The sequence below is a fragment of the Mobula birostris genome, chromosome 14 (genome assembly GCF_030028105.1).
Source record: "Mobula birostris isolate sMobBir1 chromosome 14, sMobBir1.hap1, whole genome shotgun sequence".
Lineage (NCBI taxonomy): Eukaryota > Metazoa > Chordata > Chondrichthyes > Myliobatiformes > Myliobatidae > Mobula > Mobula birostris.
In genome coordinates this window covers 59,596,918-59,611,341 of record NC_092383.1, presented here as the reverse complement: position 1 = coordinate 59,611,341, position 14,424 = coordinate 59,596,918, and the positions used below count along the sequence as shown (strand labels likewise).

The window sequence follows — 14,424 nt, the reverse complement described above, 5'->3', positions numbered from 1 at the left end:
GAAGAGTCCTTGTGTAGCAGATCAATAGAGGATTATCACTTATTTTAAATTGTTAAGACTTTTTGATGAAAAATTGTCTAATGATGAGAAAAAGTAGTTTCACCATAAAAAACTTAATTTGGTATTTAAATCATTGAAATGTTTCCATGGCTTTTTAAATTCCAATTATGTCAGTTGTGGACAGTCTAAGTGTATCAACACAGTAGTGTTTCAAAATCAGAATCAGGTTTATTATCACCAGCATGTGACATGAAATTTGTTAACTTAGCAGCAGCAGTTCATTGCAATACATAATCTAGCAGAGAGAGAAAAAAATAAATTAAATAAAATAAGCAAGTAAATCAATTACGTATATTGAATAGATTTTTAAAAACAGTACAAAAACAGAAATACTGTATATTAAAAGAAGTGAGGTAGTGTCCAAAGATTCAATGTCCATTTAGGAATCAGATGGCAGAGGGGAAGAAGCTGTTCCTGAGTGGCTGAGTGTGTGTGTGTGCCTTCAGGCTTCTGTATCTCCTACCTGATGGTAACAGTGAGAAAAGGGCATGCCCTTGGTGCTGGAGGTCCTTAATAATGGACACTGCCTTTCTGAGACACCGCTCCCTGAAGATGTCCTGGGTACTTTGTAGGCTAGTTCCCAAGATAGAGATGATTGGATCTACAAACTTCTAGAGCTGTTTTTGGTTCTGTGCAATAGCCCCTCCATACCAAACGGTAATGCAGCCTGTCAGAATGCTCTCCACAGTGTTTGAGTGTATTTGTTGACATGCCAGATCTCTTCAAACTCCTAATGATGTATAGCCACTGCCTTGCCTTCTTTATAACTACATCAATATGTTGGAACCAGGTTAGAACCTCAGAGAACTTGATACCCAGGAACTTGAAGCTGCTCACTCTCTCCACTTCTGACCCCTCTATGAGGATTGGTATGTGTTCCTTTGTCTTAACCTTTCTGAAGTCCACAATCAGCTCTTGCATCTTACTGACGTTGAGTGCCAGGTTGTTGTTGTGGCACCACTCCACTAGTTGGCATATCTCACTCCTGTACGCCCTCTCATCACCGCCTGAGATTCTACCAACAATGGTTGTATTGTCAGCAAATTTATAGATGGTGTTTGAGCTATACCTAGCCACACAGTCATGTGTCTAAAGTGAGTAGAGCAGTGGGCTAAGCACACACCCCTGAGGTGCGCCAGTGTTGATCATCAATGAGGAGGATATGTTATCACCAATCTGCACAGATTGTGGTCTTCCGGTTGGGAAGTCGAGGATCCAATTGCAGAGGGAGGTACGGAGGCCCAGGTTCTGTAACTTCTCAATCAGGATTGTGGAAATGATGGTATTAAATGCTGAGCTATAGTCAATGAACAACATCCTGACGTAGGTGTTTGTATTGTCTAGGTGGTCTAAAGCAGTTTGGAGAGCCATTGAGATTGCGTCTGCCGTTGACCTGTTGTGGTGATAGGCAAATTGCAATGGGTCCAGGTCATTGCTGAGGCAGGTGTTCAGTCTAGTCATGACCAACCTCTCAAAAACATTTCATCACTCTTGATGTGAGTGCTACCAGGCGTTAGTCATTAAGGCAGCCCACATTATTCTTCTTAGGCAGTGGTATAATTGTTGCCTTTTTGAAGCAAGTGGGAACTTCCACCCGTAGCAGTGAGAGGTTGAAAATGTCCTTGAATACTCTCGCTAGTTGGTTGGCACAGGTTTTCAGAGCCTTACCAGGTACTCCATCAGGACCTTCCGCCTTGCATTGGCCTCTGAGATGGAGATCACAGGGTCATCAGGTGCAGCAGGGATCTTCACAGCTGTAGTTGTTTTCTCCCTTTCAAAGCATGCATAGAAGGCGTTGAGTTTAACTGGTAGTGAAACATCGTTGCCATTCATGCTATTGGGTTTCGCTTTGTAGGAAGTAATGTCTTGCAGACCCTGCCAGAGTTGCCGTGCATCCGATTTTGCCTCCAACCTTGTTCGAAATTGTCTCTTCGCCCTTGAAGTAGCCCTCCACAAATCATACCTGTTTTTCTGATACAAACCTGGGTTGCCAGACTTGAATGCTACAAATCTAGCCTTCAGCAGATGACGTACCTCCTGGTTCATCCATGGCTTTTGGTTTAGGAATGTACAGTAAGTCTTTGTGGGCACACACTCATCCACTCAGGTTTTAATGAAGTCATTAACAACTGCAGCATACTCATCCAGGTTCGAAGATGAATCACTGAATACAGTCCAGTCCACAGATTCAAAGCCGTCCTGTAGGCACTCCTGTGCTTCCCTTGTCCAAACCTTCTTGGTCCTCATTGCTGATGCTGCAGTCTTCAGTCTCTACCTATACTCAGGGAGCAGAAGTACTCATTTCTTGGAACTTCTATTTAAATGACATCTCACTTGGGATGGTTAACGTCTCTGGTCAGTGAGAATCCAGCCAAACTAATTGAGTCTCTGTTGTTGAGAGCAGAAACAGTCTTATTTGCAAACATGAGGAATTCTGCAGATGCTGGAATTTCAAGCAACACACATAAAAATTGCTGGTGAACGCAGCAGGCATGAATGGCAGCATCTCTAGGAAGAGGTACAGTTGACATTTCGGGCCGACACCGTTCATCAGGACTAACTGAAAGAAGAGCTAGTAAGAGATTTGAAAGTGGGAGGGGGAGAGGGAGATCCGAAATGATAGGAGAAGACAGGAGGGGGAGGGATGGAGCCAAGAGCTGGACAGTTGATTGGCAAAATGGATATGAGAGGATCATGGGATAGGAGGCGTAGGGAGAAAGAAAAGGGGGAGGGGGAGAAGCCCAGAGGATGGGCAAGGGGTATAATGAGAGAGACAGAGGGAGAAAAAGGAGAGAGAGAAAAAGAATGTGTGTACTGTATATAAATAAATAAATAATGGTTGGGGTACGAGGGGGAGGTAGGGCATTAGCGGAAGTTTGAGAAGTCAATGTTCATGCCATCAGGTTGGAGGCTACCCAGACGGAATATAAGGTGATCTTCCTCCAACCTGAGTGTGGCTTCATCTTTACAGTAGAGGAGGCCGTGGATAGACATATCAGAATGGGAATGGGACGTGGAATTAAAATGTGTGGCCACTGGGAGATCCTGCTTTCTCTGGTGGACAGAGCATAGGTGTTCAGCGAAATGATCTCCTAGTCTGCGTTGGGTCTCGCCAATATATAGAAGGCCACATCGGGAGCACCGGATGCAGTATATCACCCCAGCCGACTCACAGGTGAAGTGTCGCCATACTTGGAAGGACTGTCTGGGGCCCTGAATGGTGGTGAGGGAGGATGTGTAAGGGCATGTGTAGCACTTGTTCCGCTTACAAGGATAAGTGCCAGGAGGGAGATCAGTGGGGAGGGATGGAGGGGGATGAATGGTCAAGGGAGTCACGTAGGGAGCTATCCCTGCAGAAAGCGGGGAAAGGGGGAAAGGGAAAGATGTGCTTAGTGGAGGGATCCTGTTGGAGGTGGCGGAAGTTACGGAGGATTATATGTTGGACCTAGAGGCTGGTGAGGTGGTAGGTGAGGACAAGGGGAACCCTATTCCTAGTGGGGTGGCAGGAGGATGGAGTGAGAGCAGATGTGCGTGAAATGGGGGAGATGCGTTTGAGAGCAGAGTTGATGGTGGAGGAAGGGAAGCCCCTTTCTTTAAAAAAGGAGGACATCTCCTTCGTCCTGGAATGAAAAGCCTCATCCTGAGAGCAGATGCGGCGGAGTCGGAGGAATTGCGAGAAGGGGATGGCATTTTTGCAAGAGACAGGGTGAGAAGAGGAATAGTCCAGATAGCTGTGAGAGTCAGTAGGCTTATAGTAGACATCAGTAGATAAGTTGCCTCCAGAGATAGAGACAGAAAGATCTAGAAAGGGGAGGGAGGTGTCGGAAATGGACCAGTAAACTTAAGGGCAGGGTGAAAGTTGGAGGCAAGGTTAATGAAGTCAACGAGCTCAGCATGCATGCAGGAAGCAGCGCAAATGCAGTTGTCGATGTAGCGAAGGAAAAGTGGGGGACAGATACCAGAATAGGTTTGGAACATAGATTGTTCCACAAAGCCAACAAAAAGGCAGGCGTAGCTGGGACCCATACGGGTGCGCATGGCTACACCTTTAGTTTGGAGGAAGTGGGAGGAGTCAAAGGAGAAATTATTAGGAGTAAGGACTAATTCCGCTAGATGGAGCAGAGAGGTGGTAGAGGGGAACTGGTTAGGTCTGGAATCCAAAAAGAAGCGGAGAGCTTTGAGACCTTCCTGATGGGGGATGGAAGTGTATAGGGACTGGACATCCATGGTGAAAACAAAGCGGTGGGGGCCAGGGAACTTAAAATCATTGAAAGGTTTCAGAGCGTGAGAAGTGTCACGAACATAGGTTGGAAGGGATTGAACAAGGGGAGATAAAACAGTGTTGAGGTATGCAGAAATGAGTTTGGTGGGGCAGGAGCAAGCTGAGACAATGGGTCTACCTGGACAGTTTGTGGATCTTGGGCAGGAGGTAGAAACGGGAAGTGTGGGGCGTGGGAACTGTAGTGGATGGGAGATCCCCAGAGTCGTATTTGTATCTGTTGACAATCAACTGATTATGTTGAGCTGATATCATGGGTGTAAAAATGTTGAAGATTTTTACATGAGGGGGAACTTTCATGAGGGGTGTGAAGAGTACAGTGTGGAAAATCACACAGATAATTTACCAATAGTTTAAATAATGATTTATTACTATTTATCTGAGGGAAAATCAAACACGTTATCTAGAGATGTACAATTGCTATCTCTGCAATTTTTCACTTTGTACTTTGGTTAACAAAATCCTAAGTGTAGGTAGTTTACTCTAAAGTAAAAGTGTTAACTATAGTAAAATGTAATTATTGTTTCAAGTTTTCAGCAGTAGATTGAAGTTCATGCATTGATTTTTCAAAATTGGAAATTATGTATTTCATTGATATGCTGCTTTCTTTTTATCAAGTTTAATTTTTGTTTCGCTGCTTAGAGTTTATCTTTACAGAAGTATTAAATTGCAGCAGTTCAGGTTTGTTTGGAATAGATATTATGAATAATTTTATTCATTTGTAATCATTTATCATCCTTGATATGAAATTATCTCTCAAGGAAATTTAAGAACTGTGTATACTTTACATGTCTTGTGCAGTTATTTTAGCTCTAAAATAAAATACTTGTGCTAAGGCCTGGTTTTGTATTTCTTCTAGTTTATAGGTCATTTTTATTATTCCATATTTTTTCTTCCCATTGCCCCCTTCACCCCACTCAACCCATTTTCCCCAAATTAGAAATATTAGCATTGATACAAAATGAGAGCTAATCCAGCGGAAATTTTTGAATAGCTGCCAAGTTTTGTGTCTTTGTCAGGTCAGTAATTTCTTATTAATTTATTACTGAATCTTTTTCTTCTTTTTGACGTTGCTGTTGTCAGGAGGCCCTCGCACGAGCCTCTTTTGCTTTCCTGCAGCCTCATTGTATCTAGGCGCCAGCTGCATATGCAGTTGAACCAGTCACAATGAGCAGCTTTGGAGTTAAAGTATATCTTTTGGAAGTAGGTTCTCATTAAATCATAGTTAATTCCAAGTGTGACTAGAAGTACATCTTGTAAAAGGTATGTGTTTCCAGATAACAGTCTTCAGCGGATTTTTTTTTTGTTCAATTTACTCCATTTGGGTGCTGATACGTAGTTTTATAAGATTTTTTTTATTACAATGATTCATAGCATAAGTCAGCCTTGATTTACAAAACCTCATAATTAATTTTTTTAGTGAGACTAAAACCCAGATATTTTATAGAGAATTTTATTGACAGAAAACATTGAAAAAGCACAAATCTGCTTTGAGCTCTGTGGCAGTAAAATTGTTTCCTCAATTAGGTTATCAATGGTGAATCCAGAATATTGATAGAGAAACTTCTGTTTTTGCTCCATTTAAGCAGACTATGGTTGCCGGGCCAGAGTTTAACTTGGTGGTTCCAGACGATTTGTGAAAGGAGCTTTGTTGCTTAATTCGATGAGGGTGTTTCCTTTGCAACTGCTGCAGTAATTAATGAGATCTTCCTAAATGCACACCACTGATGTGCAGTGAGACACAGTAACTGAAGAGATTAGTATTCTTGAAATGCCATAAGACCTCTATTGTAAACTGCAGCTGCACAGCAGTCTTCATAGTGAAAGTGTAAAAGCTGACTGGTGCCAAAATGCAAATGAATTGGGATAAATATTTAGTAGAGATTAAAAACATGAGACTGATCATCTTTGAACTTGACTTTTTTTTCCAGTCTTATGAGGGCTATCTTCAGTGAAAATATGCAGCAAATTTTCATGGATGAAATTGGAGGATAAATTGAAATGGAACTTGGTAGTCATCAGCTTTCCAAGAGTAAGTAGCCTTTGTGTAACTAATTTCAACAATTGCAAATAGAGTATAAATGTACTCTGTAAGTCGAATTTATTTAATTGACTCTTAAATGCTCATTTTGTTTTGACCTTTTAATGTGTACTATTTGTAAAACCAGAAATGCAACTTTGTTTTTCTTTGCTATCACAATAAAGATAGTAAGTAGCTTTACTATCTAAAGATGTAAGTATCTAAAAATGTAGACTTAGAGATGCTATATTTAAAATTATCGGTTTTTCATTTTTGGCAGACAATTTGTCTCCATGATTGAGCAGGTTTTTTTTAATAAAGGAGTCTTTTAATCGAAACTTTTATTTCGAAATGCATCTAATAAAGAAAAATCTGCCACTTTACAGAATTGTAAGGATAATGAAGGGCTCAAGCACTTGAGTTTAAGAAGGATAACTGCATCTTTATCAAAGAAGTTGATTCTATGGGGAATTGTTGCCAAGTGGTTTTCGAAAAGCACAACCAAAGTAGTATATAACTCTGGAGCCAAATTTGATCTGAATTTGAAATACAGCAGTACAAGATCCCCTCAGGGAAACATCTTACAACATTTGGGGACTATTCTGTATGGTGTGTGTTCAGTTCTATTTAATGACTTGAGGAGGTGGATATTCCAGTTTAAAATTTTCCAAGACCAGCAGTCTTGTGAGCTCCCATTGCGAAAGAATTTTGATTCACAGGTTTCATTGACGAAGATGTCCTTCGGTTCTTCCAAGCATACACTTTGATTCAAGTTAAAACATCTAACTGTAGGTGAATCAATTTGATTTCAGGTGACCAATATTTTGTGTTAATTATTTAAGAAAGTTCAGTGATTATATCTGAAATGATTGTTTATTAATGCTCTGAGAAAGATAGTTATTTTGAACCTACATAGTACTTTTGTAGGACAAATGTGCTCCCAAAATTTAGATTAATTTCACTGTAACATCAACAATTCAAGCCTTCTGTCAGTGCAATCTTATGAAGTATTCACTGTAAGGATTTCCATTTTTATTGTAATGCACCATCAGCCAACACATGGAAGTAACTTTTCTTTGGTCTACATAATTCACAAATAAAACATTTGCCACATGTACTTAATTTGCTTCCATACACTTATTGGATGTACAAATTTTGCATTAAGAATAATGCAAGTTAAGGTTAGTGAATTTTTTTTCTATCAGATTAACAGTGTTATGGGGGTTCTTCAGTTGCCCTGATTTATTTTGAGACAGCCCAAAGTTAATGAATACCAAGGACCAGCAACAGTGTAATCCTCCCATACTGGCAACGTCTGCTTTATCTGCTATTGCCCAACAATAGATTGGAGAAAAATACGAACAAGAAAGAATCCAGCAGATGCTGGAAATCTGAGCAACAGACACAAAATGCTGGAGGAACTCAGCAGGCCAGGCAGCGTCTATGGAAAAAAGTCGATGTTTCGAGCTGAAACCCTTCGGCAGGACTGGAGAAAAAAAAGCTGAGGAGTAGAGTTGAAAGGTTGGGGGGGAGGGGAGTGAGAAACACCAGGCCATAGGTGAAACTTGGAGGGGGGAGGGATGAAGCAAAGAGCTAGGAAGTTGATTGGTGAAAGAGACAGAAGGCCATGGAAGAAGAAAATAAGGGGCGGGGGGGAGGAGCACCAGAGGGAGACGATGGGCGGGCAAGGAGATAACATGTGAGAGGGCCAAGGGGATAGGAAATGATGATGGGGAGGAGGCATTACTGGATGTGGAGAAATCCATGTTCATGCAATCAGGTTGGAGGCCACCGAAACAGAATATAAGGTGGTGTTCCTCCAACCTAAGTGTAGCCTTATCCCAACAGAGGAGGAGGCCATGGATGGACATATTGGAAAGGGAATGAGAAATGGAATGGGTGGCCAGTGGGAGATCCGCTTGTTCTGGCAGGCGGAGTGTAGATGCTCAGTGAAGTGGTCTCCCAATCTACTTCGGATCTCACCGATATACAAGAGACCACACCGGGAGCACCGAACACAGTATATGACCCCAACAGACTCATAGGTGAACTGTTGCCTCACCGATGTAGGGCCCTGAATGGTAGGGAGGGAGGAAGTGTAGGGGCAGGTGAGGCACTTGTTCTGCTTGTAAGGATAAGTGCCAGGAGGGAGATCAGTGGGGAGGGAGGAATGGACAAAGGAGTCACATGGGGAGTGATCCCTGTGGAAAAGCAGAAAGCGGGGGGGAGGGAAAGATGTGCTTGGTGGTCGGATGCAGTTGGAGGGGGCGGAAGTTTTGGAGAATTATGTGCTGGATGTAGAGGCTGGTGGGGTGGTAAGTGAGGACAAGAGGAACCCTATCTCTGGTAGCATGGTGGGAAGATGGGGTAAGAGCAGACGTGCGTGAAATAGAAGAGATGCGGTTGAGGGCAGCATTGATGGTGGAGGAAGGGAAGCCCTTTTCATTGAAAAAGGAGGACATCTCCAATGACACTTCCCTTCCTTTTCCTGGATCCAACTTCCACCCTGCCCTCAAATTCACCTGATCCATTTCCAACACTCCTCTTGCCTTTCTCGATCTCTCTCTGTCTCTATCTCCAGATGTCTATTGTAAACCAACAGACTCTCACAGCTACCTGGACTATACCTCATCCCATCCTGCTACTTGTAAGAATGCCGTCCCCTTCTCTCAATTCCTCCATCTCCGCTGCATCTGCTTTCAGGATGAGGTTTTTCATTCTGGAACGAAGTATATCTGGTGTTTTCTATTGTAGGTATTCAGCATCTGCAGCTCCTTCTGATTTTCACTCAAAGCAGTCCTGTTTTGGCTAAACGGAGAAATGGTGAAAAAATAGTACATTGGTAGTTTCCTTAGACAAGATCAAAGAAAAATGGAACTTTGCTTTGGAGCAAACAAGCTGTACCAAGAAAATTTGATGCTAATACTGAAAACTGGGGGATAGAGCTCTACCTATTGCAAGGACATACTTTAATTGATAATTGTACATTCTTCAGTTTCTATTTGCAGGTCTGAAAATGTAGCCCATGGTTGCATATAGGAAAATAACATTCAGGGCTGAGCTGGTGAGTGGAAAGCAATATTTTCCTTCAATAAGTGGGGCGATACTAACCATCAACTCTGTTGATATTTAATCGCATTTCCATTGCTAATTCCACTGCCATCCACAACCTTGTATCACTATTGACTGGAAATTTGGCTGGATCAGCCAGAAAGCACTATCAGCTGGATGTCTTGTGGTGACTAACTTGCCTTCTGACACCTCAAAACATTTCATCATTGACAAGGCAGGAGAATGATGGAAGATCCTTCAGCAAATTCTTCATTCATCGATTATTGAAAAAGCCTTTGACAAAGTAGACAAAGACTCTGTGGAGAATCCTGTGTACCTTGGAGTAGCAGGCACAATGGTCAGACTGATGAAGAATTTGTACAAGGGAATATGCTGAAGAGTCAACCATAGCAGACAGCTCACCAGTGGCTTTTAGGTGAAGGAAGGGGTCAGATAAGGGTGCCTGATGTCCCTTTCCTGTTCTTTCTGGTCATCGGCTGGATCATGAAGACATCTACAGCATAGAAGTGGAATGGAATCCAATGGACCCTACGGAAACAGTTGGGACAATGTGGACTTCACTGATGATATAGAAACTGACCAATGTACAATTATTAACTCAGTTCTGGTCACCTCACTACAGGACGGATGTGGAAACTATAGAAAGGGTGCACAGGAGATTTACAAGGATGTTGCCTGGATTGGGGAGCATGCCTTATGAGAATAGGGTGAGTGAACTTGGCCTTTTCTCCTTGGAGCAACGAAGGATGAGAGGCGACCTGATAGGGGTATATAAGATGATGTGGGGCATTGATCGTGTGGATAGCCAGAGGCTTTTTCCCAGGGCTGAAGTGGCTAACGTGAGGGGGCATAGATTTAAGGTGCCTAGAAACAGGTACTGAGGAGATGTCAGGGGTAAGTTTTTCACACACAGAGTGGTGGGTGCGTGGAATGCACTACCGGCAACAGTGGTGGAAGTGGATACAATAGGGTCTTTTAAGAACCTCTTAGATAGGTACATGGAGCTTAGAAAAGTGGAGGGCTATGCAGTTTCTAGAGTAGCTTACATGGTCAGCACAACATTGTGGGCCTACTACTACTATGTCGACTCAGGCCTAGGGCACTGGCGTCGGGCACTATGACGGACTCTCCGCTTCTCCTTCTCCCTCATCAGTGTGTTTACTTCATCTACATTAGCTGCGCCGTTGTCTTCTAGGAGCGTGTTGACCATAGTCTTGGGAGGGTGCCCAGGGTTCATCAATGTCGACTTGCATTAGTATTGTGGGCATGTTCCCTTCTTCTTCCGTGATCATTGGAGGGCCAACGGGCCTGTAATGTGCTGTAGATTTCTGTGTTCTATGATATATCTCTCCTGCCCCATACCCACAAGACAATGCAGAAAAAAGCAATAGACCTGACAACCACATCAGTGCGAATGGGTTTTAATATCCACAAAGATGAAATTGAAGTCCTCAAGATCAACTCAACCTGCGTCAACTCAGTCACTCTCAAGGGAAGTAAACTTGAGGAGGTAGGAGTCTTCACCTACCATTGACAGACAGGGCGGCACTGATGCTGATGTCAAGGCAAGGGTCAGCTCAGCTTGTGCAGCCTTCATCCAGCTCAGGAACATCTGGTCAAGGATCTGTCACAGTGGACTGAGATCAGGCTGTTCAACTCCAGGCTGCTCTTCCCTATGGGGCAGACTTGGAGGACAACAAAAGCTTTCATCAGGAAAGTGCTGACCTTTATGAATAGCTGCCTGAGAAAAGTCCTTCAGATTCGCTGGCCAGAGGTTATCAGCAACACTGATCTATGGTAAAGGACATACCATCTGGTAGTGGAAGAAGAATTAAGTAAAAGATGGGATAGGATCGGACACAAGCTGTCCAACATCACTAAGCAAGCAGTAATGTGGAATGCAGGGAATGCAGAAGAGTGGCCAGCCAATGAACCCCTGACAATACAACCTTGACACTGACACCAAGAAAATAGGCTGCACCTGTGGTCTGAGGAGACTTGGTATGACCAAAGGCTCATGCAAATTTCTACAGATGTACCATGCAGAGCATTCTAACTGGTTGCATCACCATCTGGTATGGAGGGGAGCTCCTAAACAGGATAGACAAAAGCTGCTGAAAGCAGTGAACTCCGTCAGCGCCATCAAGAACACTAGCTTTCCCAGCATCGAGGACATCTTCAAAAGACGGCATCCATCATTGAAGATCACTATCATGCAGGACATGCCCTCTTCTCTTCTCTACCGTCACGGAGGCACAGGAACCTGAAGATGCTCACCACTTTAGGAACAGCTTCTTTCTTCCCTTTTGCCATCAGAATTCTGAATAGACAATGAAACCGTGTACATGACTTCAATATTTTTTGCTCTCTTTTTCCACTACTTAATTTTTCAAAATATATTTCTCATTGTAATTTATAGTTTTTTATTATTATGAAATGCAATGTACTGCCACTACAAAACAACCAATCTCACGAAACACACGCCAGTGATATTAATCCTAATTCTGATTCTGACAACTTGAAAGATTAGCCCAGGACAGAGGACTCTGGCAAGCTGCTGTTGGCGGTAGGGGTTGCCTTTGTCCCAGTAGGGGTGACAGGCTTAACTAACGAACTGAAGGAAACATTTGACAAAGCAAAAGAGCCTATTTCATTTTAATTTCATCCAACATTCTTTTACCTGCACAATTTGTGCAACATCGCTGGAGCAAAATGATAATTACTGAACATTCTGTTACTTATCCAAGCAGGGATTTCAGGGATAAATTGCCAAAAACTAAGTTATTAAATTACGTGGTGTAAACCTTTCAAAGAAACCATCATTCATTTTAAGGATCCACTTGGTCATTTAAAACTTTTGAATTCGGACACGCCCCAGATTTAATAGCTTAAATGCTGTTTCTGATTGTATCTTGGGATTCAAAAGCTGGCATTCTAGCACATGAACAATGTCCCAATAGTGTTCTGCCACTTCAAACATTGCATAATTATTGTCATTATTTATGATAATAGGTCCCGAAAGGAACTGTATTCATTTGCAGTCTCTCATGAAGCAGGAACAACATTTTAATTTTTGACTGAAATATTGAAATCTGGAATAAGTTTATAGCTCTCTCCAGTTTCTTGTTTACCATTCAAATTTCAGTAAAAGATAATTTCCTCCCCCTCCCCTCTTCTTCTGTTCCCCACTCCAGCCCCTCAACTCTTCTCACCTGCCTATCACCTCTCCCTGGGTCCCTCCTCCTACCCCTTCTTCTCTGGTCCACAATCCTCTCCTATTGGATTTCCTCCTCTCCATTCCTTTATCTTTCCCACCCATCTGGCCTCATCTGTCACCTTCTAACTATCATTCCCCTTCCCCCACCTTTTTATTCTGGCATCTTCCAGTCCTGAATAAGGGTCTAGGCCCAAATCGTCGACTGTTTATTTATTTCCATTGATGCTGCCTGGCCTGCTGAGTTCCTCCAGCATTCTGTGTGTGTGGCTAATGGATGCTCTATGCAGATAAAGTTGCTGTATTTGTGGTGGCCCGTACTAAGGATTAAGTTCTGTGAGGCAGTTCACCTGATATCTATATATTAAGATGAGGATTTAGGTATATTAGGAACATTGTTTGATTCTAGGATTAAACAAATAGTAGATGATTAACCAGTCTTGAATGTTTTAATGGGTCTTATTTCAATAATTATGGCAAGAAACTGATTGCTTTCACTCTGCACTGCTTGTGCTGTTTTTGTTTGAGGTGAATAACAGAAAAGATTCCGTGAATTTGCAATGCAGCTTTGGCACGGGAGTATTTTTTTTACTACCTTTTGATTCATTTCTCTTCGATGATCAAAGCATATAAATCTCAGATATAAAAGTGTCAGTTGATCTTGCTTCAGTTTCTATTTCTGGAACTTGGTGCATGGATGTACGTCTCAATTGTATTGAAACAGTCAGGCTCTGATGTTCCAACCTGTAATCTTTGGCTTTCATTGAATAAAAATGATTTTTATTCAATCATGTGAATAAAAATAATTTTTTTTACCAGTTTTATTTTCCTTAGCTTCCTGAAACTTTGAGCATTACTCTCTTAACATCAAAAAATGATAATGACTGCAGACCTATATCTTTTCTTGGCATAATTTAACTCTTTTGGTGCAGCTGTTATCTGGTAATCCTAATTTTTATTCTTCACAAGGCTAGTAAATTCTTCCTGAGTGTCCAAAACTGCTTTCAGAACCCCTGCCCCACCTTCAGTCCTGATGAAGAGTCTCAGCCCAAAACGTTGACTGTTCGATTCCACGGATGCTGCCCGACCTGCTGAGTTCCTCGAGCGTCTTGTGCATGTTGCTTTGACCCCAGCATCTGCAGAGTATTTTGTGTTTAGAACGATAGATTTTTATAAACTAGTAATATAATTTGAGCCATCCTGTTTTGTAGTCCCTCACATAAAAAAGTCGGTGTTTTATATCATTAATTTCTGAATCTGCAGTCACTTTAATGTTCATAGATCTCTGACTCTGTGAACCGCCTAACTTTTTTTATCATTTAGGATGTATTGTGTTCTGCCTTCTCAGATTAAAAACATTTGGTTTACATATTTGCTTACTTTGAAATCTATTTGCCATCAATTATTATCTTTAGTTTAATGCTTCTATCTAGTTTGATTGCAGTGTTAATAATATCATAGTTAGCAACTCTCAGGTGCTATTTCTTATATTAGTCAATATTAGTTATATCTGTAGACATCCTTGTCCACTACATCAGCCAAATTTCTAAATAGTCAATCAGCTCTGTCAGACAAGACCTATTTTTTTTTAGAAATTACAACAAGCACTTTCTGAGGAATTGAAAGTTCAATCATTTTGTTCTAAATTCTCTCCTCCAATAATTTTGCAACATCAAGCCAGCTGGTCTTTTACTTCTTGGCTAACGTTGCTACTTCTGTTATGTCAGGGAGGTGTTCCGTTTTCCAATCAAAAATAACTTTTGTAGATGAAGAGGAATT

General features: G+C 41.9%; 1 protein-coding gene across 6 annotated transcripts in view; it reads left to right on the top strand.

The window, feature by feature from the left end:
* Positions 1–14,424, top strand: part of LOC140209923 (neuron navigator 1-like) — a 672,220-nt gene that overhangs the window by 20,535 nt on the left and 637,261 nt on the right. For all 6 annotated transcript variants that reach the window (XM_072278589.1, XM_072278590.1, XM_072278591.1 and 3 more), the window contains exon 2: positions 6,271–6,371. The gene's annotated coding sequence lies outside the window, so the exon portion shown is untranslated. The remainder of the gene's footprint in view (positions 1–6,270; positions 6,372–14,424) is intronic.